At 36.2% G+C, this 22,858-nt stretch overlaps 1 pseudogene; it reads right to left on the reverse strand.

The window, feature by feature from the left end:
* Positions 1 to 347: 347 nt before the first annotated feature.
* Positions 348 to 17,086, reverse strand: LOC107772830 (F-box/FBD/LRR-repeat protein At1g13570-like; annotated as a pseudogene).
* Positions 17,087 to 22,858: the final 5,772 nt, after the last annotated feature.

Here is a 22,858-nt window from a genome sequence, read left to right on the forward strand (position 1 = left end):
TCGATGTAGTAGTAACACTAATCGCTTTTGCAATTGTTGAACCTCTCCATTACAGGAATAGACTTTGTTAGGAGAACCCGCTAAAGGAATTTTTCCTATCGAAGTAGAGAACCAAACCACCACCAACAACAAAAACAACATATTCAAAATCAGTATAATTTCACTAGTGGGGTCTGGGAAAGCTAGTGTGTACACAAACCTTGCCCCTAACTGGCGAGACAGAGGCAAAGTAGAGAACCAAACCAACACAGAAAGTAAACAGCCAAAGTTTAGGTTCATATCCAAGTCACAAAAATACTACTCTCTACCGGGAAAAAGACATCCATATACTACTGCATTCTCCTAAATCAACTCCATTTTCTTTCTAGCTGACATACAATTCAGCTTTACGCGATGCCCGCTGAAATGTTGATAACTCTGCAAGTATCTCCGCTCCTTTTTCTTTGTTTACCCAATATAGGTCTGGCTCAATTAGCATTCTCACAAGCATTGGGGATTTTGCCAATAGAAGCTTGATAAGCTGCATATCAAGCTTTGTGCCTGTTATTCCTTTAACTTTAACTGTCCGAACATGATTCAATGTCACATCTGAAAAGCTTGTAGAAATGTCATCAGCTTCATCATCCAATTCATCCATAGATACCTAAGAAAGATTAAGAAGATTGAAGATCTAATGAGCATGAAAATAAGGAAGCCGTCATTACATACAAAAGAAAAGAAGAGGGGCAGCCCAGTGTGCAGGGTCCGGAGAAAGACTGGACCACAAGGGTCTATTGTACGCAACTGATAATAAGCGAAATCTAGGTGATTTAGCTATTGTTTATGCTTCTGCTTGATGATATTCCAATGATATATTGTGATTAATTGATGAATTATGGGCTTTAATAGTGAATTGTATATATTTCAGGTAAAGAAGCCTATATTACGTAAATCACATATGATTGGAACCATTTTGGAGCAATAAAAACCCCTCGGAACTAATTATGGTGGAAGAACAAGAAAAGAATCAAGAGCATGGGACAACTGGACTAGCGCGGTCAGATGCGCGGCCGCGCTAGTCCAGATTTCGGAAAAGTTTGTTTAAGGGGTAAAATTGGAATTCCTTCTTAATCCCACTCAATTTACATAAAGCAAAAACTCCATTATTGAGGAGATCAGATTTTTAGAGGAAGAAATAATTTTAGAGAGAGAAAGTGAAGAGAGGACTCAATCTTGAAGTGAAGAAAAGAAGGGGATTACAATCTTGAAGCAAGAACTTAAAAGAGTTTTTCTAAACTTTCTTCTTGTATTTACTTATATTATGTTTAAGACTTTTATTGTTGATATTTGTATAATTATGAGTAGCTAAAAACCCAAGTATTCTGGGGTTATGGGTGTTAGATGATTATGTTGTTTGAAGCTTAAATTGATGATCTTGAATTTATCATTATGGGTTGTTTATTTGATTCTATTGTTAATTATTTTACTGCGTAGCTAACAGTGAAATACTATTTACGAATCTTGAATTAAACTTGAAAAAGGAAATTCTTGATTGCATATAGAATCAAATAGAGCAAGATCCGGATCTTGGGCATCGGGTGAAAGATTCGCAATTAAGATAGAACTATACTTAATTGTCTTGCTTGGTTGAGAAATAGGATTTGTAAATGCATTTGAGTTAATATTAATACCATAGAAATATAGGTATTAATTTAACTTGAATAGGCGCATAAGAAATTAACATATTCTTATGGGTATTATTAACCCTATAATCAATAACCTAGATAATTCAATAAATTATCTTTAAGCTAAAAGCGTATCATGATCTCTAGCAAGCCCATGACCCCGAAATATCTCTCTTATTAATTGTTAAAAGAAAATTATATAAGTGGTGTAGTAACTTTGTGTAGTATTATTGTTAAATTACCAGTCAAGTTTTAAGTTGGTTATTTATGTATTTTGTAATGAATTAGCTTAAATCGATAATTGTTTGAGTTTGCATCAGTTGATAAGTTAATCACAAGTCCTCGTGGGAACGATACTTTACTTGTTACTATATTACTTGTCGATCGCGTACACTTGCGTGAGTGTTTAGGTCGCAACAAGTTTTTGGCGCCGTTGTCGGGGACTTGGAAATTAGCTACTTGACTGAGTTAAGCTTTTATCAGCTATTGGTTTAAGCATTAATTTTCAGTTCACTTTGTTTGTGTCACGCAGGCTCTTCTTTTGAATGCGGAGGAGTAGAAGCACAAACAATCTCTTCCCTCTTGATCCTGAAATTGAAAGGACACTTCATAAGGCAAGGAAAGAGTTGGAAGCTAGATACAAAACAGAAAGAGCGTTGGACATCTTAGTTCAACCACAGCCAACAGTGATGGCAGGCAATGGAGGGCGTCCGGTGATAGAAGCTGCAAGGCCAAATCTTGCTAATATGACTCAGGCTATTGTGAAGCCTGATATCACTGGTCACTTTGAGCTTAAACAGTACATGGTACAGCTGATTCAGTCCACCGGGCAATATATAGGTCTATCTCATGAAGACCCGCAAAGGCACATTCAGAATTTTTTGGAAATCATTGATACTTACAACTATCCAAATGTTTCCAAGGACTATGTCAGGCTGACCTTGTTTCCGTTTTCATTGCTGGGGGAAGCTAAAGAATGGTTGCAGAAGGAGCCTGCTAATTCAATCCATACTTGGGATGATTTAGCAAAGAAATTCTTAATCAAGTTTTTCCCCACTAAAAAGACAAAGTCTTTGCGGAGTCAGATTCTTGGGTTTCAACAACGGGATGGTGAAACTCTTCGCCAAGCTTGGGAAAGATACAAGAAATTACTTCGAGACTGCCCACATCATTGTCAAACTGATGAGGTATTGGGCCATACTTTTGTTGATGGATTAGATGAGACTTCAAAAATGAATCTTGATTCAGCTTGTGGAGGTAGTTGCATGGCCAGGCCATATAGTGAAATACAACTTTTGCTAAACAACTTCACTGCTAATGATCATAATTGGCAAGGTGAGGGAGAACCAAGGAGAGCAATGAAACAAAAAGCAGCAGGGGTACTTGAACTTGATGACTTTTCCGCCATGAGAGCAGATATAGCAAAATTGGCGAATCAAATGAATAGAATGACAATGAACCAAACACAACAAATGCAACATGTTCAACAAATGTCGATTTTTTGTGAAATGTGTGGTGATAATCACACAAGTGACATGTGCCCAACGAATCTAGAATCTATTTATTATGTGGAGCAACAAAGCAGAGGTCCGATGAACCAACATGCACAATATGGGAACACTTACAATGCAAATTGGAGGAATCATCTTAATTTCTCTTGGAGTGGAAATCAATCAAATCAGAATCAATATAGACCCCAAGGAAATTTTAATCAACCACATAGGCCACCCCAACAGGTAGAAGAAAATACAAATGATTTGTTGAAGAAATTGTTGCATGACAACCAACAACTCAGAACTGATTTTAGAAATCTTGAAAGACAATTGGGACAACTAGTTGCAAATCAAAATACTAGGCCTGCAGGTGCTCTTCCAAGTGATACAGAGAAAAATCCGCAAGTTAGTGCAATTACACTTAGAACTGGAAGGGAATTAGAAGAAGTTCCAAAGAAGAGAAAAGACAAGCCTGTACCTAAGGGTGAATTGATTCCCAAAGCAACACAGGAAGTAAAGAAAGATGATACAATTTCAGCACCTATGAATGTTCCAAGGCCACCACCACCTTTTCCATAAAGATTGCAGAAAAAGAATGACGATCACATGTTCAACAAATTTCTCTCTTTGTTGAGTCAGATTCAATTGAATATTCCGTTGGTAGATGTGATTCGTGATATTCCAAAATATGCCAAATACATAAAAGACATTGTGGCTAACAAGAGGAGACTGACTGAATTTGAAACAGTTGCACTTACTGAGGAGTGCACTTCAAGGGTCCAAAATAAGCTTCCTCAAAAGCTTAAGGACCCTGGCAGCTTTACTATCCTTGTGAGAATAGGCAATGTTGATGTAGGCCATGCACTTTGTGATTTAGGAGCAAGCATAAATTTGATTCCATTGTCTTTGTACAAACAATTGGGTTTGGGGGCTCCAAAACCCACCACTGTGATGTTGCAACTAGCAGACAGGTCCATAGCTTACTCGGAAGGGGTGATTGAAGATGTGCTACTGAAAATTGGGAAATTTATTTTCCCGGCTGATTTCATTATCTTGGATTTTCAGGCCGATGAAAAAGTTCCTATTATATTGGGAAGACCTCTCTTGGCTACAGGTGATGCTATAATTAAAGTAAGAGAAGGAAATATGATCATGAGAGTTGACAACGAGGAAGCTGTTTTTAATGTATATAAAGCAATTCAACTTCCTCGCCATTATGAAGAATTGTCTATGATATCTGTCATGGAGATTGATGAACAACTTATTACCCCAAGTGTATATTTAAAGGATTCTTTAGAAAAAACAATTGTGTTGTTTGAGAGTTTGGAGATTAATGATGAGGTTGAGGAGATGAAACATACTTTGAATGCAACATGTGAATATATAAAAGGTTTAAACCCCTTTAAACCTTTGAACAGGCCAGATGGTCCTCCTCTGAAGCCCTCAGTTGAAGAAACTCCCAAATTGGAATTAAAGCCTTTACCTTCTTTCCTTCATTATGCTTATTTGGGTAGTTCTGAAATGTTACCTATTATTATTTTTGCTGACTTGTCTGAATTGCAGGAAGAGAAATTGTTAAGAGTACTACGTGAGCATAAAAGAGCAATTGGGTGGACAATGTCTGACATAAGAGGTATTAGTCCAGCTTTTTGCATGCATAAAATTCTCATGGAGGAAGGGCACAAGCCAAGCATGGAACAACAATGCCGCCTAAATCCGAACATGAAAGAGGTGGTAAGAAAAGAAGTGATTAAATGGCTTGATGCAGATATTGTATTTCCAATATCTGATAGCAAATGGGTAAGTCCAGTCCAATGTGTTCCAAAGAAAGGAGGAATGACCGTAGTGACAAATGAAAACAATGATCTGATTCCCATTAGAACTGTTACTAGGTGGAGGATTTGCATAGATTATAGAAAATTGAATAATGCCACCCGAAAAGACCATTTTCCCCTTCACTTCATTGACCAAATGCTTGACAGATTAGCCGGGCAAGAATACTACTGTTTTTTGGATGGCTACTCGGAATATAATCAGATTGTTATAGCCCCAGAAGACCAAGAGAAGGCCACATTTACATGTCCCTATGGGACATATGCATTTAAAAGAATGCCATTTGGTCTTTGCAATGCACCTGTGACTTTTCAAAGGTGTATGATGGCGATTTTTACTGATATGGTTGAAAGATTTGTGGAAGTATTTATGGATGATTTTTCTGTATTTGGATGTTCTTTTGATGAATGTTTAATGAATCTTGATAAGGTCCTTGCTAGGTATGAAGAAACAAATTTGGTACTAAATTGGGAAAAATGTCATTTCATGGTACGAGAAGGCATAGTCCTAGGGCATAAAGTGTCCAAGAATGGATTGCAGGTGGATAAAGCAAAGGTGGAAGCAATTGAAAAATTACCTCCACCGACATCAGTTAGAGGCATTCGCAGTTTCTTAGGCCATGCGGGTTTTTACCGTCGTTTCATTAAAGATTTTTCAAAAATTGCATCTCCTTTGTGTAGGCTTCTTGAGAAAGATACATCCTTCAAGTTTGATGATGCTTGTCTGAAAGCATTTGATGAGCTGAAACGAAGATTAGTTACTGCACCGATTATCATTGCTCCAAATTGGAAACTTCCATTTGAATTGATGTGTGATGCAAGTGATATAGTCATTGGAGCTGTTTTAGGGCAGCGGAAAGAGAAAATATTTTATTCCATTCACTATGCGAGTAGAACTCTTAATCCAGCTCAAATGAATTACACTGTTACTGAAAAAGAGTTGCTCGCAGTAGTATGGGCATTTTATAAGTTTAGGTCCTATCTAGTGGGGACCAAAGTCATAGTTTACACAGATCACTCAGCTATAAGGTATTTGTTTGCAAAGAAAGATGCCAAGCCAAGGTTAATTCGATGGGTTCTTCTTTTGCAGGAATTTGATTTGGAGATTCGAGATCGAAAGGGAACAGAAAATCAGGTTGCAGATCATTTATCCAGGCTGGAAAATAGAGGTCATGTCACTCAAGGAGAATCAATCAAAGAAACATTCCCTGACGAACATTTGCTAGCCATCACTTCGGATGAAACCCCATGGTATGCTGATTATGTGAATTTCATTGCAAGTGGGGTGACTCCACCAGAATTCACAGCTGACCATAGAAGAAGGTTCTTACATGATGTGAGATTCTACATGTGGGACGAGCCTTTTCTATACAAGCAATGCACAGATCAATTGGTAAGAAGGTGTGTCCCTGAGGAGGAGATGAATGCAATATTGCATGACTGTCATTCTTCTCTTTATGGATGTCATCATAGTGGAGACAGAACTACACAAAAGGTTTTGCAATCAGGTTTTTACTGGCCAAAATTATTTAAAGATGCACATGCTTTTGTTAAAAATTGTGATAGGTGCCAAAGAACCGGAACGATCACGAAAAAGCACGAGATGACTTTACAAAATATTTTGGCAGTAGAGCTCTTTGATGTCTGGGGAATAGATTTCATGGGACCATTTCCGTATTCTAATGGGCACAGATATATTTTGGTTGCAGTGGATTATGTGTCTAAGTAGGTTGAGGCCATTGCTCTTCCTACTAATGATGCGAAGGTAGTGGTAAGTTTTGTGAAGAATCACATTTTTACACGTTTTGGAACTCCAATGGTGTTGATAAGTGATGGAGGAACACACTTTTGCAACAAATTGTTGAAAAATGTTCTAGCAAAATATGGTGTAAGACACAAGGTTGCTACTGCATATCACCCTCAAACGAGTGGTCAAGTTGAAGTGTCAAACAGGGAGGTAAAATAGATTTTGGAGAAAACTGTGAGCGCAAATAGGAAAGATTGGTCCGGTAAGTTAGAAGATGCATTGTGGGCTTACCGAACTGCATACAAGACTCCAATAGGTACTTCTCCATACAGGTTGGTTTATGGAAAAGCATGTCATTTGCCTGTTGAGATAGAACATAAAGCTTATTGGGCAATCAAAAAGCTAAATATGAATATGGACTTAGCTGGAGAAAAAAGACTGCTACAACTCAATGAACTTGATGAGTTTCGGTTGCATGCTTATGAAAATGCCAAGTTATATAAAGAAAAGACCAAGAAGTGGCACGACAAACACATTCAACATCGTGAGTTTGAGCCGGGTCAAGAAGTTCTCTTGTTCAACTCAAGGCTAAAGCTTTTTCCTGGAAAGCTTAAGTCCCGTTGGGCAGGCCCTTTGTTGTAGTAAGTGTAACTCCTCATGGAACAGTTGAATTGCGAAACATGAGTTCAACAGGCACGTTCTTGGTAAATGGTCAACGAATTAAACACTATTGGGGTGGTGACATTCAACGTCACAAAACCTCAGTAGATTTAATTGATGTATAATGCAATATGGCATCGTGCCGCGACGTAAAATAAGGCGTTGGTTGGGAGGCAACCTAATGATTGTGGTATTTGTGAATATACAATTTTTTTATTTTGTGTAATAATAAATGCAGGTGAACAAGGGTGGATGCTAAGGTAAGAATTTAAAAAAAAAAACGAAAATCGCCCAGGTGCGCGGCCGCGCGTTTGACCGCGCTAAGTTGAGATGCTCTCTGTCTTGGCCGCGCATCTGACTAGTGCGGCCGCGCATATGCCCGCTCTAGTGCAGATTTTTTTTCTTTTTCTTTTTGTTTTACTTTGTTAAGTAAATTACTATCCTACCCCCCCCCCCCCAATTACCCTTCATCTGAAAACCCTCCCCTCTTCAATAATCCCAAACCTTTCCAAACCTTTCTCTTCTCAATAATCCCTCCCCTCTTCAAAACCCTTCTCTTCTCCAAACCTTTCTTCACCATTTTCTTCCAAACAAACCCAACCCTTAAAAAACCAAACCCAAACGATCCCCCATCAAAATCTTCTTCTCCATCTTCACATTCATCTTCTTCACCATTCTCTTCCAACAAAGGTATGAACTCTTGTTTCTTTTTCTTTTATTTTTCTAATTTTTTTTCCTTTCTTTTCTTTTTCAGATTTTGTTTATATGCAAATAAATTAATTATAGTTGTTAAAGTTGATTTTTATGTAGATATTTGATAACATTAGTTGAAACACTAGTAAGAAATTAGTTTTAATTTCTTCTTTCTTGTCATCTTTTATTTTTATTGTTATTTTTCAGATTTTATTGTTGAAGTTTTTATACATATGTTTCATTAGTTGTACATAAATTGTATGTATAAATTAGTGAAATACTTTGGAGTGTTGTTGGTTGATGAGAGTGGGGTGGAGACCCACTTGATTGGTGATGTTTTATGGGTGAATAAGGATGATTATTGTTTATTTGAAAAAAAAAATCAGAAATCGCCCAGGTGCGCGGCCGCGCATATGACCGCTCTAGTGCAGAATTTTTTTTTTCTTTTTTCGTTTTTTTTTTAATTTTCTTTTTCTTTTTGTTTTTGTTTTACTTTGTTAATTACAATGCATACAATATGTTTGTGGAAAAGCCCAAATGAATAAGCAAATGTAGTTTGTGACCAATGATGAGTGTGAAGTCTAAGTAACCCCATTGAGTCGCAAATTTTGGATTGGGCTGTGTTAATATGTTATTGTTCTGCAGGTACCATAACTAACTCTAGGAAAATATGTACCACAAGTGCTTCATCGAGCAACCAGGCAGGCAGAGCTAGGTCAACAGGGGCAGCAATTGCACGCCCATTTGATAATACAAAGTTTGTTTCGGCCAAGGCTCAGGACCGATTTGTAGAAAAAGCTGAAAAGAAGCCAATTCCTGAAAGAGGTGTTGACATGAGAAAACTTCAGCGGTTATGCCCTCGTATGCACGATGAGTTGCTGAGAAGGGGCTTGCACACATTCGTCAACGAACCCGGTGAGGCAAATCTCATGGTTGTAAGAGAATTTTATGCCAATGCTCCAGAGCATACCAATGGAATAGTTACAGTGCGCCGAAGAGAAGTGAATGCTTCACTCGAGGTGATTTGTACTGCTTACCAGCTGTCTGCACCTCCATAGGAGTATAATGACTTCTATAACTATGGTAAGAACCCCACATACGAAATTTGGGCAAGATTCTTTGAGACCATCTTGGCACCTGGCAAAGAAGTTTCATGGATGACTTATGGGCAAAATTTTCATTCTAATGCACTTATATTTGAAGCAAAGTGTTGGTTGCATCTCATATGCACCCGATTGATCCCATCACACAATAAAACGGAGGTCAATGGCCCCCGAGCTTGTCTTGTCTGGTGTTTTGTTAGTGGTCACGACTTTGACGTAGCTAAAGTCATGTATGATGATATGTTCACCCGCAGCAAAATCAAGAGGTATGGGTTCTTTTTCCCTTCACTAGTTACTCAACTATGCAAGGCTGCTAGTGTGCCAGAATATCAACCTGCTGATGGGTTGGTTGGAAAGGAAAGCAAGTTCCGAGCTGATAAAGTGACAACGAGGAAAGAACCGGAGGTAGTAGAGGTGGTAGAATCAAGCATCTCTGATGATGATGACGACGATGACGATGAGGAGGAAAATGAGGCAATGAATGTTGAAAGTGAGGTGCAGCCAGAAGCACCCCGTGCATCAGCTGCAAAACTGTCAAGATCAGCATCACAAGTAGCGCCAATAGCAACACTATCACAAGCAGCTTCATCTTCTCGATCTACCAGATTGCCTCGTCAAAACACATTGGAAAAAGAGGTGGAGGATCTTCGCATCACTATGACTGGGTTGGGCAACCGTGTAGAGGAGATAGCTGACCGACAAGTCAAATCGGAGAAAAAATTTATGGGCTGGCTTAGAAAATTGGGGCATGCATGTAATGTGAATCCTGACACTGTCTCATATCAGGAATGAAATTTCGGGGAGTATCTTTGCCTCTTTTCTTTTTAGCAATGAAAGTCATGAGGACATGCCTAAAGTTTAAGTGTGGGGTGTGGGGTTATTTTAACTATTATGGATTGTAGGATTATTTTGAATTGTGTGGTTTGTTTTTGTTGGATTGGTACATTATGTAAGTTGTTTATGCTATTTCAGTTAAATTAGGTTGTTTGTTTCGTATTGTTTGGCTAGATAGTTAGCCAAGTGGAGTAGTAGAATTTAAAAATTATGGGAAAAAAAACTTTTGTTTGATATGGCTCAGCCTGATGAAGGATTTCTTTCAAAAGGAGGTCTTGAGGGAATGAGTATATAGAAAACAACAAAAAGATTTTTAATTTTATTTGTATTTTTAGGATAATGTAACAACTTCCCCTTGGTTTTTCTTTAAGCCACGGTTCTTTTCCAAGGGTTTATCTTGAACCGAGCATAGGTAGTTTTTAATTTATGTTTTTATATTTTTTATTTTTAGACTAAAATAAGGAGTTATAAGCTATAGAAAAGTGAACTCATAGCGTTGACACACCTGAACGCAATAGACCCTAGAGTGTAACGCGCTTAGTCTTAATTGTTGAATCTCATTGAAAGTGCCTTAAATTGTATGTGTGTTACTGAATTGACTGCTCATAATGAAGTGTCTTGATGAGCTAATCTGAATGAGTTATATGCCATGTGTGGTGAGAATTGTGTAGTCCATGCATTGTATTTGTGTCTAGAACTTGTCCGGTATGTGAATTAAAGCGAAATATTAGGTGATGTTCGATTTGAAAAATAATTTTAGGCTTTCTTTGACCCTTTTGAGCTTAATTGCTTATCACAAATAAAATTTATCTCTAGTTAACCCTATTGAGCCTATAAACTTTTGTTTGGCAACCACATTACAAGCCTATATCCTTTTGTTCTTCATTGATCTTGTTTTGAACATTTTTCCTCTTAAAGCACTTTAATTGTGAAAAGTATGCTAAAAGAATTAAGAAGGAATTAAGTGTGGGGTGGCTTTTTAGTGGAGCAAATGAAAAGTTAGAAAATGCACTTGTTTTGTAACATATACACCATTAGCTGAACTTGAATGAATAAATACATGAGGTTTTGTTCCAGCTAGTGGGTAAAAAATTAATTGGGTGTTGAAAACAAAAAGGGGGAATATTTGGGTGATATATTCTTTGTGAATAAAAAAATGGGTTGGATAAATGAAAGTAACATGTGATGTGTTAAAGTGCTTAGGGAAGTTAGTCACTATTCCTAAATATTTCCTACCTGTCCCTTAGCCCACATTACAATCATGAAAAAGTCCTGATTGATTTTGAATTGAGCTAGCCTACATTAGTAAAAATTTACATTACGGGCAAGCTTATGGTACCAATTGCATGTATGAGGCTTCTATTATGAGAGTGAGTGCTTTCATTGATTTATGTAAGTAAATGATTTGAATGTGCAGAATAAATTCCAAATCTCTTTTGTTGGTGTGATGGTGAGGGCATATGATTTGTGACGAAAAAGCAATTCTTGATTTTTGTGTAGAGCAAGTTGAGGAAGTTTGAATATGCATGGCACTTGAGATTCAACTTTAAAGCTAGGATTGTTCGCTGCTAGGAGCAACATATGTACATTGTTCTCGGTGTAATGCGTTAAGGGAAATGGTTGAGTGAAGGGATCTTTAGAGATAGTTCTAATATAATAGTTTGATTGCTCGAGGACTAGCAATGGATTAAGTGTGGGGTGTTGATAATAAGCGAAATCTAGGTGATTTAGCTATTGTTTATGCTTCTGCTTGATGATATTCCAATGATATATTGTGATTAATTGATGAATTATGGGCTTTAATAGTGAATTGTATATATTTCAGGTAAAGAAGCCTATATTACGTAAATCAAATATGATTGGAACCATTTTGGAGCAATAAAAACCCCTTGGAACTAATTATGGTGGAAGAACAAGAAAAGAATCAAGAGCATGGGACAACTGGACTAGCGCGATCAGATGCACGGTCGCGCTAGTCCAGATTTCGGAAAAGTTTGTTTAAGGGGTAAAATTGGAATTCCTTCTTAATCCCACTCAATTTACATAAAGCAAAAACTCTATTATTGAGGAGATCAGATTTTTAGAGGAAGAAATAATTTTAGAGAGAGAAAGTGAAGAGATGACTCAATCTTGAAGTGAAGAAAAGAAGGGGATTACAATCTTGAAGCAAGAACTTAAAAGAGTTTTTCTAAACTTTCTTCTTGTATTTACTTATATTATGTTTAAGACTTTTATTGTTGATATTTGTATAATTATGAGTAGCTAAAAACCCAAGTATTATGGGGTTATGGGTGTTAGATGATTATGTTGTTTGAAGCTTAAATTGATGATCTTGAATTTATCATTATGGGTTATTTATTTGATTCTGTTGTTAATTATTTTACTGCGTAGCTAACAGTGAAATACTATTTACGAATCTTGAATTAAACTTGAAAAAGAAAATTCTTGATTGCATATAGAATCAAATAGAGCAAGATCCGGATCCTGGGCATCGGGTGAAAGATTCACAATTAAGATAGAACTATACTTAATTGCCTTGCTTGGTTGAGAAATAGGATTTGTAAATGCATTTGAGTTAATAGTAATACCATAGAAATATAGGTATTAATTTAACTTGAATAGGCGCATAAGAAATTGACAGATTCTTATGGGTAATATTAACCCTATAATCAATAACCTAGATAATTCAATAAATTATCTTTAAGCTAAAAGCGTATAATGATCTCTAGCAAGTCCGTGACCCCGGAATATCTCTCTTATCAATTGTTAAAAGAAAATTATATAAGTGGTGTAGTAACTTTGTGTAGTATTATTGTTAAATTACCAATCAAAGTTTTAAGTTGTTTATTTATGTATTTTGTAATGAATTAGCTTAAATCGATCATTGTTTGAGTTTGCATCAGTTGATAAGTTAATCACAAGTCCTCGTGGGAACGATACTTTACTTGTTACTATATTACTTGTCGATCGCGTACACTTGCGTGAGTGTTTAGGTGTCACACCTCCTTTTTCGCCCGCGCCGTCGCAAAGGGGCGCGGAAGGGAGTTTTTCCAATTAAAGGACAATCGAAACGGGATTTATTATTTAAGGATCAGAGTCGCCACTTGGGAGATTTGTGGTGTCCCAAGTCACCGGTTGAATCCCGAATCGAGGAAAAGAATGACTCTGTTTAACAGTCTGCGCACCAGAAATTCGGATAAGGAATTCTGTTAACCCGGGAGAAGGTGTTAGGCATTCCCGAGTTCCGTGGTTCTAGCACGGTCGCTCAACTGTCATATTCGGCTTGATTATCTGATTTTATACAATTATGAACTTATGTGCAAACTTTAAACTCTTTACCGCTTTTATTATTATTATTATTATTATTTTTTTTATTATTATTATTTTAACAGAGAATTACAACATTGTGAAAAACGTATCTCGAACCACGTCACATCAATGTACCCGTGGTTATCAACACATTTCGACTCTGTTGAGATTTGGATTTGGGTCACATAAATGTGCACCCGAGTTTAAGAAAGTAAATTGTTAAAGGCGCGCCTAAAGCGACTAGCGTATCATTATTTTGGGTAAGGCCGTGAAATTTGCTAAACGACCGATCCCGAAGTCTATACAATTATTAACCAATTATTCCTTACATAAAAAAAAGTAAAAATAAAACGAATATACGTACGCGTAATTCGTTTCAAGACAATTCTATAATTACAAATAATCAAGTTAAAGTGGGTGATAAAAGTTAAAAATATGCAATAAGTTTAAAATGTATTAAAAGTCAGATTAATAAGCCGCATATGATAGTTGAGCGACCGTGCTAGAACCACAGAACTCAGGAATACCTAACACCTTCTCCCGGGTTAACAGAATTCCTTATTCGGATTTCTGGTGCGCAGACTGTTAAACAGAGTCATTCTTTTCCTCGATTCGGGATTCAACCGGTGACTTGGGACACCACAAATCTTCCAAGTGGCGACTCTAAACCTTCAAATAAAATCCCGTTTCGATTGTATTTTAATTAGAAAAACTCCCTTTACGTCCCTTAGCGGGGGTGCAGCGGAAAAAGGAGGTGTGACACCTGGCCAGAGCTGTCACACCTCTTTTTTCCGCCCGCGCCGCCGCAAAGGGGCGCGGAAGGAAGTTTTTCCAATTAAAGAACAATCGAAATGGGATTTATTTATTTATTTCAGAGTCGCCACTTGGGAGATTTATGGTGTCCCAAGTCACCGGTTTTAATCCCGAATCGAGGAAAAGAATGACTCTGTTTAACAATCTGCGCACCGGAAATCTGGATAAGGAATTCTGTTAACCCGGGAGAAGGTGTTAGGCATTCCCGAGTTCCGTAGTTCTAGCACGGTCGCTCAACTGTCATATTCGGCTTGATTATCTGATTTTATACAATTATGAACTTATGTGCAAACTTTAAACTCTTTACCGCTATTATTATTATTATTATTCTTTTAACAGAGAATTACAACAGTGTGAAAAACGTATCTCGAACCACGTCACATCAATGTACCCGTGGTTATCGACACATTTCGACTCTGTTGAGATTTGAATTTGGGTCACATAAATGTGCACCCGAGTTTAAGAAAGTAAATTGTTAAAAGCGCGCCTAAAGCGACTAGCGTATCATTATTTTTGGGTAAGGCCGTGAAATTTGCTAAACGACCGATCCCGAAGTCTATACAATTATTAACCAATTATTGAGGGCCCCGCAACTTGTGCGTTTTATTGGGCGAGGCTCATCTCGTTTATTTAAACGGATAATCCTACATTTTTTCTGTTAAATTTGTCTCTAAAAATGAAAGAGAAAAGGTCCTAATTTATTTACATGCTTACGAGTTGTTATAGTTGGGTTCCGAATGTGATTCGTAAAATCTGAAAATGATGCAAGCAGGGCAGTCCGTTGCCAATGCGGGCCCAGGCCCAACGTGTATGGTACAAAACTGGACCCGGGCCATCTCATTCACATGTTACTACCTAGTTACATCATACTACACATGCTCACAGTTTGCCAAATTAAAGAACTTAGCAATCTAATTTTAATCCTAAACCATTTATATGCTGAAATTAACCAGTAGTATCTAGCTAAACAATATTCCTACAAGTTCCGAAACGGGCTATTTGTTTAATAAGCTAACTGTTGAATGTTTAAGAATAGTCTAAATCAGCTAACATGCTTTTTGAGACATGATAATCATCAAACCATAACGAACTAACTGAACAACACTACTACACCATTAGTCTTTTTAACTAGCATACATAGACAATTCGTCCACTAAGCTACTGTCAGATGTTCCATTATATATATCAAACAACTACATGATTCTAATTAGAGGAAGTTAAATAATGTACATATACAACTAAAATTCAGAATATAACTAAGATAAATTCTGAACTTCAACTCTTCATTTCATATTTATGCTTCAGTTTCCATTCTACAAGAACCAGTGTATCAATTTGTGTACCTGATATTGGAAGCAAAAGAAGAGGAAGATCAGCAGAAATGCAGTAGCATACAACAACAGCAACACCCTGCAACCAGTAACAACCAGCAACGAGAAACCAGTGACAGATTTTAAAATCAAGTAAAAAATCCAGCAATAACCAGTGAAGTAGTAGCAAATAACCAACCAAACTCAAGGAACAAACCAAATAAAAATCTAGAAACACCAACAACAATCAACGGGCAGAAAAAAAGTGAACCTTTTTTAGATTGAAAGACCAGTTAATGTTTAACCCTTAAATTTTGACCCCTATGTATATCCAGTGTATGCAGATTGTATATCGGGTGTATACTACTCTCTCTTTAGATTTCCAGAATGTTTTTTTTTCTGTTCCGAAAAATCCTCAAATCTTTCTTAATATTCAGAAAATTCCCCTATTCTCTCTCGAATCCCCTCTTAATATTCAGAAAACTCCTACATTTATACAAAAGGCTATTTCCACGACTCGAACTAGTGACCTCTTGGTCACATGACAACTACTTTACCAGTTGCACAAGAAAAAGGGAAATATAAACTTCATTAATAACCTTCACTTCAAGATCTTGTAAATATGGGGAGCTTCGCAGCAAGCAAAGAGCACATGAAAGATCGTCTAGTCCATCCAGAGATACGCAAAGACGTTTAAGATGGTTAAGAGAAACGGAAAGCCTTCTTGGTACTTCAGCAACCAAGAACTACAAATAAAACAAAAAATCAAGATGACTCAAATCCCAAAAGATGGTACATTCCATTAAAATGCATTACAATAAAGTTCTAAAGCAACACTTAACTTGACACTCCCGTATTCCAAGCGGAGATGCTCAAGGGCATGATGTGACTGAAAACATTTGTCAAGATCGCATTTTTCTGATTCCTCAAAAGATTCTCCATACAAAAGAGAGAGCTTAGCAAGAAGAGGAACATTGTTTAAGGAAATAAGTTTTATACAGCCCGAGAAGTCGAAGGATCTCAAATTGGGAGCTTTAATTTGAATGTGGTTTACAGTATCTGAGATTTTCAATACTAAATTCTCAAGAAACAGGCTACAAGAGATTAAACTTTCTAGTGACTTAAGAGGAAATTGAGACATAACACAGTTCCAGACTAATTAACATACCAAATCCTTTGAAGGCTGGTGGAGGACATATTAAACAATTTTGGAGTGTCAAATGCCTCAACTGCAAACACGTGAAAAATGATGGAGGCAATTTGTATCGGTTCCACTCCGAAAATTGAAGAACAAGATGTTCAATACCGTTCCTAGAGAGGAAATATATCAAGCTGCCAATCTGAGGATACTTTTTCAGTTCAGACATGGAGAGGGTAAACTTAGTAACTGGTCCAAAATGAAGGGTCAAAATGTTGTACATAATGCATCCAAACTTAATAGAAGAGGATGGAAAGTTATCTGTCGTCTTCCAAAGTTTATCATCAAGTGTCAACTGTGGAAGTCTGCACCAGTTATACCTCCATTTCTTTGATAAGATGCTCGTCCTCACCGCATCTTGCAAAGGCAAACACATCAGAATGGCTTTGACAACATTCTCAGGTAGATCGGTAGTCCTAGGTGGCATCATAAACATCAAGAGGAATCTGCAGAAAATAAACAAGAACACAAAGGTAAGCAACATTCAAATTATCTGCATATAGTACACAAATGACACTCATCCATCTCCTCCTGATATCTATAAATTGCATTCTTTAGAGCAACAACACCTTTCCAATAATAATTCAAGAATATAGTGGATTATACAAATTTGTTATTGGAAAGGAAAATTCAAAAAAACACATATGAGAATCACATTGTCTTTTACCGCTAATAAGCTTCAAAAATTTGACCAACATCGGGTAATTTTCTCTCTTAAAAGCAGCTCAGCGGCTGTTCACACTTTTGCTGGATTCAACAGCAAATCAGCTACTATTAGATTTCCAATAACCTAATACTTACCTTAGTATTTATTAAGTATCGAGTTGAATTGTATTAAATTACCAATGGAGGAAATGTAACGTAATCATCTAAGAGCAATTTATAAAAAAAAATCAGCTTACCAAGACTTCAAGATTTTTGGTGAAGGAAGATCTACTTATGAGAGATTGGCTGTGGTGAGCATGAGGAGAGGTAGAGGTAGGCCTAAGAAGTATCAGGGTGATTAGGAAGGACATGACGCAACTTCAGCTTAATAACGACATGACCCTAACTAGGAGGGTGTGGAGGCCGAGGATTAGGGTAGAAGGTTAGGGGGTAACTGGGTGTATTCCTTTGTCATCCTAGCGGCAATAGTATGAGTCTTGTAGATTTCTTTTTTTCTTCTAGAGTTATATTCCTACCTGTTATTTGATTTGCTTCATTTAATTTACTATATCACTGTTGTTTCTATATCGGTATTGTTATTGTTTATTTCTACTGCTCCTTTTCATTTTGTCCTTCGAGTCTTTAGAAAGAGCATGGGCGGATCCACGTTCAATAGAGTGGGTGCTGAAGCACCCATTGTTTAAGAGTCTGAAACAGTATATTTTATATGAAATTCTGAAAATTTGCTATATAATGACAATGAGCACCCACGAGCAAAACTTGGGGTTGGGTGCTTTGGTTTAAGGTCACTCTTAGCTCTCTAAATGGGACAATCAAAACTTGACTGAAACATTTTTATGGCGAAATGACTTCCTGGACACTCAAACTTGCGGCCGATTTTAAAGCCGATATATGAACTTTCGACTTTCTCATTTAAACACTTAAACTCGTGAAACTCATAACTAATAAACACATTCTATCCTTGACCATCCGCGCGTGTATTACACATTCGCTAACGTGTCCATCCAGTCAGCACTGACCCGATCGTAATGTTACACGTCAGAGGCGGGAAAATAAACCCCCATTGATTGAGTTCTAAGTAAACCCCCATTGATGCAGCGGCATTTATGCAGCCTCTGTCATTACATTCAAGGGAAAATAAACCCCCATTGATTGAGTTCTAGTTAGGTTAAGAAATCACTTTCTCTCGTCGGTTGTCCTTTCACAGCCACCAATCGTCGCCGTAAAATAGTTTGATATCTAGTAATACAAATTAGGGGTGTGTTGGGAGGTCATTGGATATCACCCAGTTCCACAGCTATCATGAGCTACGACGGGAATCGGGTCAGATGTTCGGGATTGAGGGGTTCCTTGAAGATCCTCAAAGATCAGGCTGTCAGCTTGTATTTGTCGACAGGGAGAATGATATCCTTCTCCTTGGAGACGACCCATGGGAGTATCACCTTGAATGGTCCCAGAATAAGTTTCCCCAGTATGCAGCGGCATTTATGCTTCCAGCCATGGAAGGATTTGATAAGAAAAGGCATGGTGTAGATTTGCTTGGAGGGGGTGGTTTTACTGATTTGGTTTTGCTGGAGTTGGGAAAGGGGCTCTCACTCTCCTAAAAGTCAGTGAGACTCACGCACAGAGCTTACTAGGACCAACTGATGTTACATGAGATGAGTCAACCGTCAAACGTGTTTATTAGTTATGAGTTTCACGAGTTTGAGTGTTCAAATGGGAAACTCATAAGTTCGTAATCGACTTTAAAATCGGCCGCAAGTTTGAGTGGCCAGGAAGCCATTTCTTACTGTTAGAAGATCCTCTCTTTTTTCTATTTTTTCTCTTTTGCGCTTTTCCTTATTTCCTTTTATTCTTGTTATCTTTTCCCTTTTTTAAAAAAAATATATATTTCTTCTTGTGCGCACCTGACTAATTTCATGAGATATGTATCTTCTGCAATAGTTAATGAGATAACTCTATCCATCAAAGGTTGGATAAATATCACGTATCAGATATACTTATATTATGTGTATACCAAAATTAAAAGTAGTCGACTACTAGCTATGAGTAAGGGTCTATTATAAATAGTATCTCTACCTCCCTAAAGTTACGGTAAGGTCTACGTACAAATTACCCTCCCCAGACGCATTTGTGGGATTTCACTGGGTATATTGTTGTTGTCGAGCACTCATTACATAAAAATCCTGAATCCGCCGTTGGGAAAGAGCCTCTCTACCTCTCGAGGTAGGAAAAAGGTCTGCGTACGCACTACCTTCCTCAGAACCCACTTGTGGAATTCCACCAGGAATGTTATTGTTGAAGATCTAGTTATGTTTTCTTATGTGTTCCTTACACAAGGGTATAGCCAATCGGTCAATGAAGATGGACCTAAAACCATAGCAGACTAGGTTCAAATCTAGATTTAGGTGATTTTTTTCTATCTGCTTAAATATTAATGTAATGGATAGAGATTACAAGTGCCCAAGAAATAGTCAAGGAGCAAAAGCTAGCCAAGGCATCACCATTTTAAGTGAGGAAAGAACTCTTTGTATCTCATGGTGTTTGGATCAACTTACATATTTCAGATTACTAGTCTAACGCTTTAATTTTCATATTATACTTATCTCTAATTATTTGCTTCTAGAATGAATATTTCTTTATACACATGTACATATCCAAGGAAAACAATAACTAATAGGGGGCGCGAATCCAAATATAGTCGGTGTCCAATACAAGTACCGGACACGGAATAAAAAAAAATTATGAGACAGAAGATAGAAGACTTAATTTTTCTGACTATAAAAAACACAAAATAAAATAACAAAATAATGGGAAGAAAATTTTAAACTTACCAAGCAAGAAAATTTTGCTGTTGATGGAATCTGCCTTTTTCTCTGGGAAACTTAGAGGGATTTTTCTGCCTTTTTTATTTTTTGGAGTGTTTGGCAACAAAAAAAGTTGTTTAAAAATGCTAAAAAGTGCTTTAAAAAAGCCAAAAGCAACAAGTTGGCTGACCCCAACTTTTTTGATTTTGGCTTAAAAACCATTTTAGTTTGACCAATAAAATTACTCGCTTGCCCTTATAAGTTTTTATAATACCAAAATTACCCTCTTCTTTCCTCTTCATCTTCATTTTATAATACCAAAGTTTTTATATTTTTGTCTTTTTAATAAGAAAAAGTGCATACCACCACTTGTTTGCCAAACATTTCAAAATCTTTTTTTAAGCTTTAACACTTTTATCCAAATATGTAACTGTTTATTTATAAAATAAGTTCCAGCACTTAAAAGATGTGCGTAAAAGCCACTTTTTTTAAGTCAATCCAAACGGGCTCCTACTTGTGTACTGCTTCAGCTCTTGCTTGAAAGGAATATGAACAAGTGGGGTTAACTTAATTTGAGAGCACGTGTCCAATGCGTGGCAAATTTTTGGAGCTAATCTGCTTTTTAGTTTTTACTATATCCTGCTTCAGCTCTTGGCCAGAATGTTTACTTTTCGCAAGTTTCGATAACTTCTATGGGAGTGAAAAAACAAAGAATTTTCTAACTTCTTTAGGAGTTATAGACATCCACTAATTGCGAGCACCTAATTTTTGACAATATTTAATTTTTTTTTGTCACTTCTTCTATGTAAATATTTTAGGGGGTTTTAACATACAAATTTTTAGCTTTGTTATACTTTTTATTATAGGTTAAAAATACAAAATTTTAGAAGGTGAATTATTACTATTAATATTATTTTATTTTTATTCTTATTTTTAAATAATAATAAAAAATCCGAAAAATATTATTTTTTTCTTTTAAATTTTTGGCAGAGATTTAAAAAATAAGAAAAAGGAAATTATGGAATTTAAAAAAAAAGTAAAAGTAGGTAGAATTCTCTTTTAAAAAAGTAAAAGAAAGTGAAAAATTAAAAAAATAAAAGTAAAATTTTGTGGAAATTTTTAAAAATAAAAAGTAAAAGAAAGTTGGAATTAAAAAATAATATAAAGGTAGCTGAAAATTTTAAAAAAATTTAAATTAAAATAAAGTAGAACTTTTTAAAGAAAAGTAAAAGAAAGTGGATTGTTTTTTTAAGAAAAGTAAAATAAGTGGAATTCTCTTTTAAAAAAGTAAAAAAAGTGGGATTTTAAATAAGATAAAAGTAATTAAAGTTGGAATTATTTTTTTTGAAAATTCTCCTATAAATAGAAGAGAAATATTTGAAGAAAAGAAGAGAAGAGAAGAGGGAAGAATATTGAGAGAAAACAAATTTTCTTCTTCTATGCTAAAGAAAATTTCTACTAGTTTTATTCTTTCTACCTATTTCTTTCAACAAAAAAAAAAAATAGCCATTCATTACCTTGTTTAAAAAAAAATACCTCAAAAACAGGAGCTAAATCACACCAAAAATCAAATCCAAAAGCTTCAAACTCAATTTAAAAGATAGCCCAAAATACTAGCCCGAAGAGGTCGAAGTCGAGTTCGGTTCGAAAGGTTTCTGCTCGTTACCTCTGATTGTGGTTCATTTGAACATTAAATTTGATGGTTGTTTGCTCCATATGTATTGAATAAGATCTTCATCTATAAAAGGTTCATTCTTTCTTAACCAATGTTTCCATTATTTTTCTTTCATCGTATTTCCTTTTGATTTGTATATTATATTTTGGTTATCTACCAACTTGAAAGATATGAACAAAAAAAATGAAGGAAGAACATCAAGAAATAGAATTCGTGAAGGACAAAATTAGTTTCTTCAATGAGATTGTAGTTCATAGGGAAAGATAGGAAAATATATTCAAAATGGAGAGAGAACGATATAATAGCTTGGATCCAAATTAAAAGATGTTAAGTCAATAGCAAATTTGATACCGACATGGATGATTAGGTCCATAATAACTCAAATCATATATTTCTTCAATAATAATTCCATATTCATAAATCATGACCTTGCAATAATCTCAAAGTAGTTTTAGGAAGAAACATAATCATGAATATTTGTAGTTTGCTTTAAATTGAATACAATCCTTTTAGAATAATCGAGGCGCGCCATGCCAAATAAAATCTCAAAACTCATGGCCCTCATTTAATTAATTTTAATCCTTAGAAATCGAGGCATGCCATTTAGTTGAATTTTCCATGGCCCTCGCAAACTTGAAAGTGCGTAGTTGCTTTAGGCGCGCTATTTTTTTTTTAAAAAAAAAATTAATTTCCTTAACTCAGGTGTGCATTTTATGTGACCCAAATCCAAATCTCAGCAACGTTAGATAAAATGTGTCGTGGACCGCGGGTGCATTTCATGTGACATGGTTCAATACGTGTTTTATATGACGTTGAATTTTTCCAAAAAAAAAATTAATTAAAAGCGGCTAATAAGTTAAAAATATACCATAGGTTGAAACATGTTTTAAAAATCAGATAATATGCCAATTGTAATAGTTTAAGTGAACGTCCTAGAACCACGGAATCCGGGAATGCCTAACACCTTCTCCCGGGTTAACAGAATTCCCTACTCAGAATTTCTGGTTCGCAGACTTCAAAAGGAAAGTCGAAATTTCTTCGATTTGGGATTTAA

Source organism: Nicotiana tabacum, chromosome 11 (assembly GCF_000715075.1).
Source record: "Nicotiana tabacum cultivar K326 chromosome 11, ASM71507v2, whole genome shotgun sequence".
NCBI lineage: Eukaryota > Viridiplantae > Streptophyta > Magnoliopsida > Solanales > Solanaceae > Nicotiana > Nicotiana tabacum.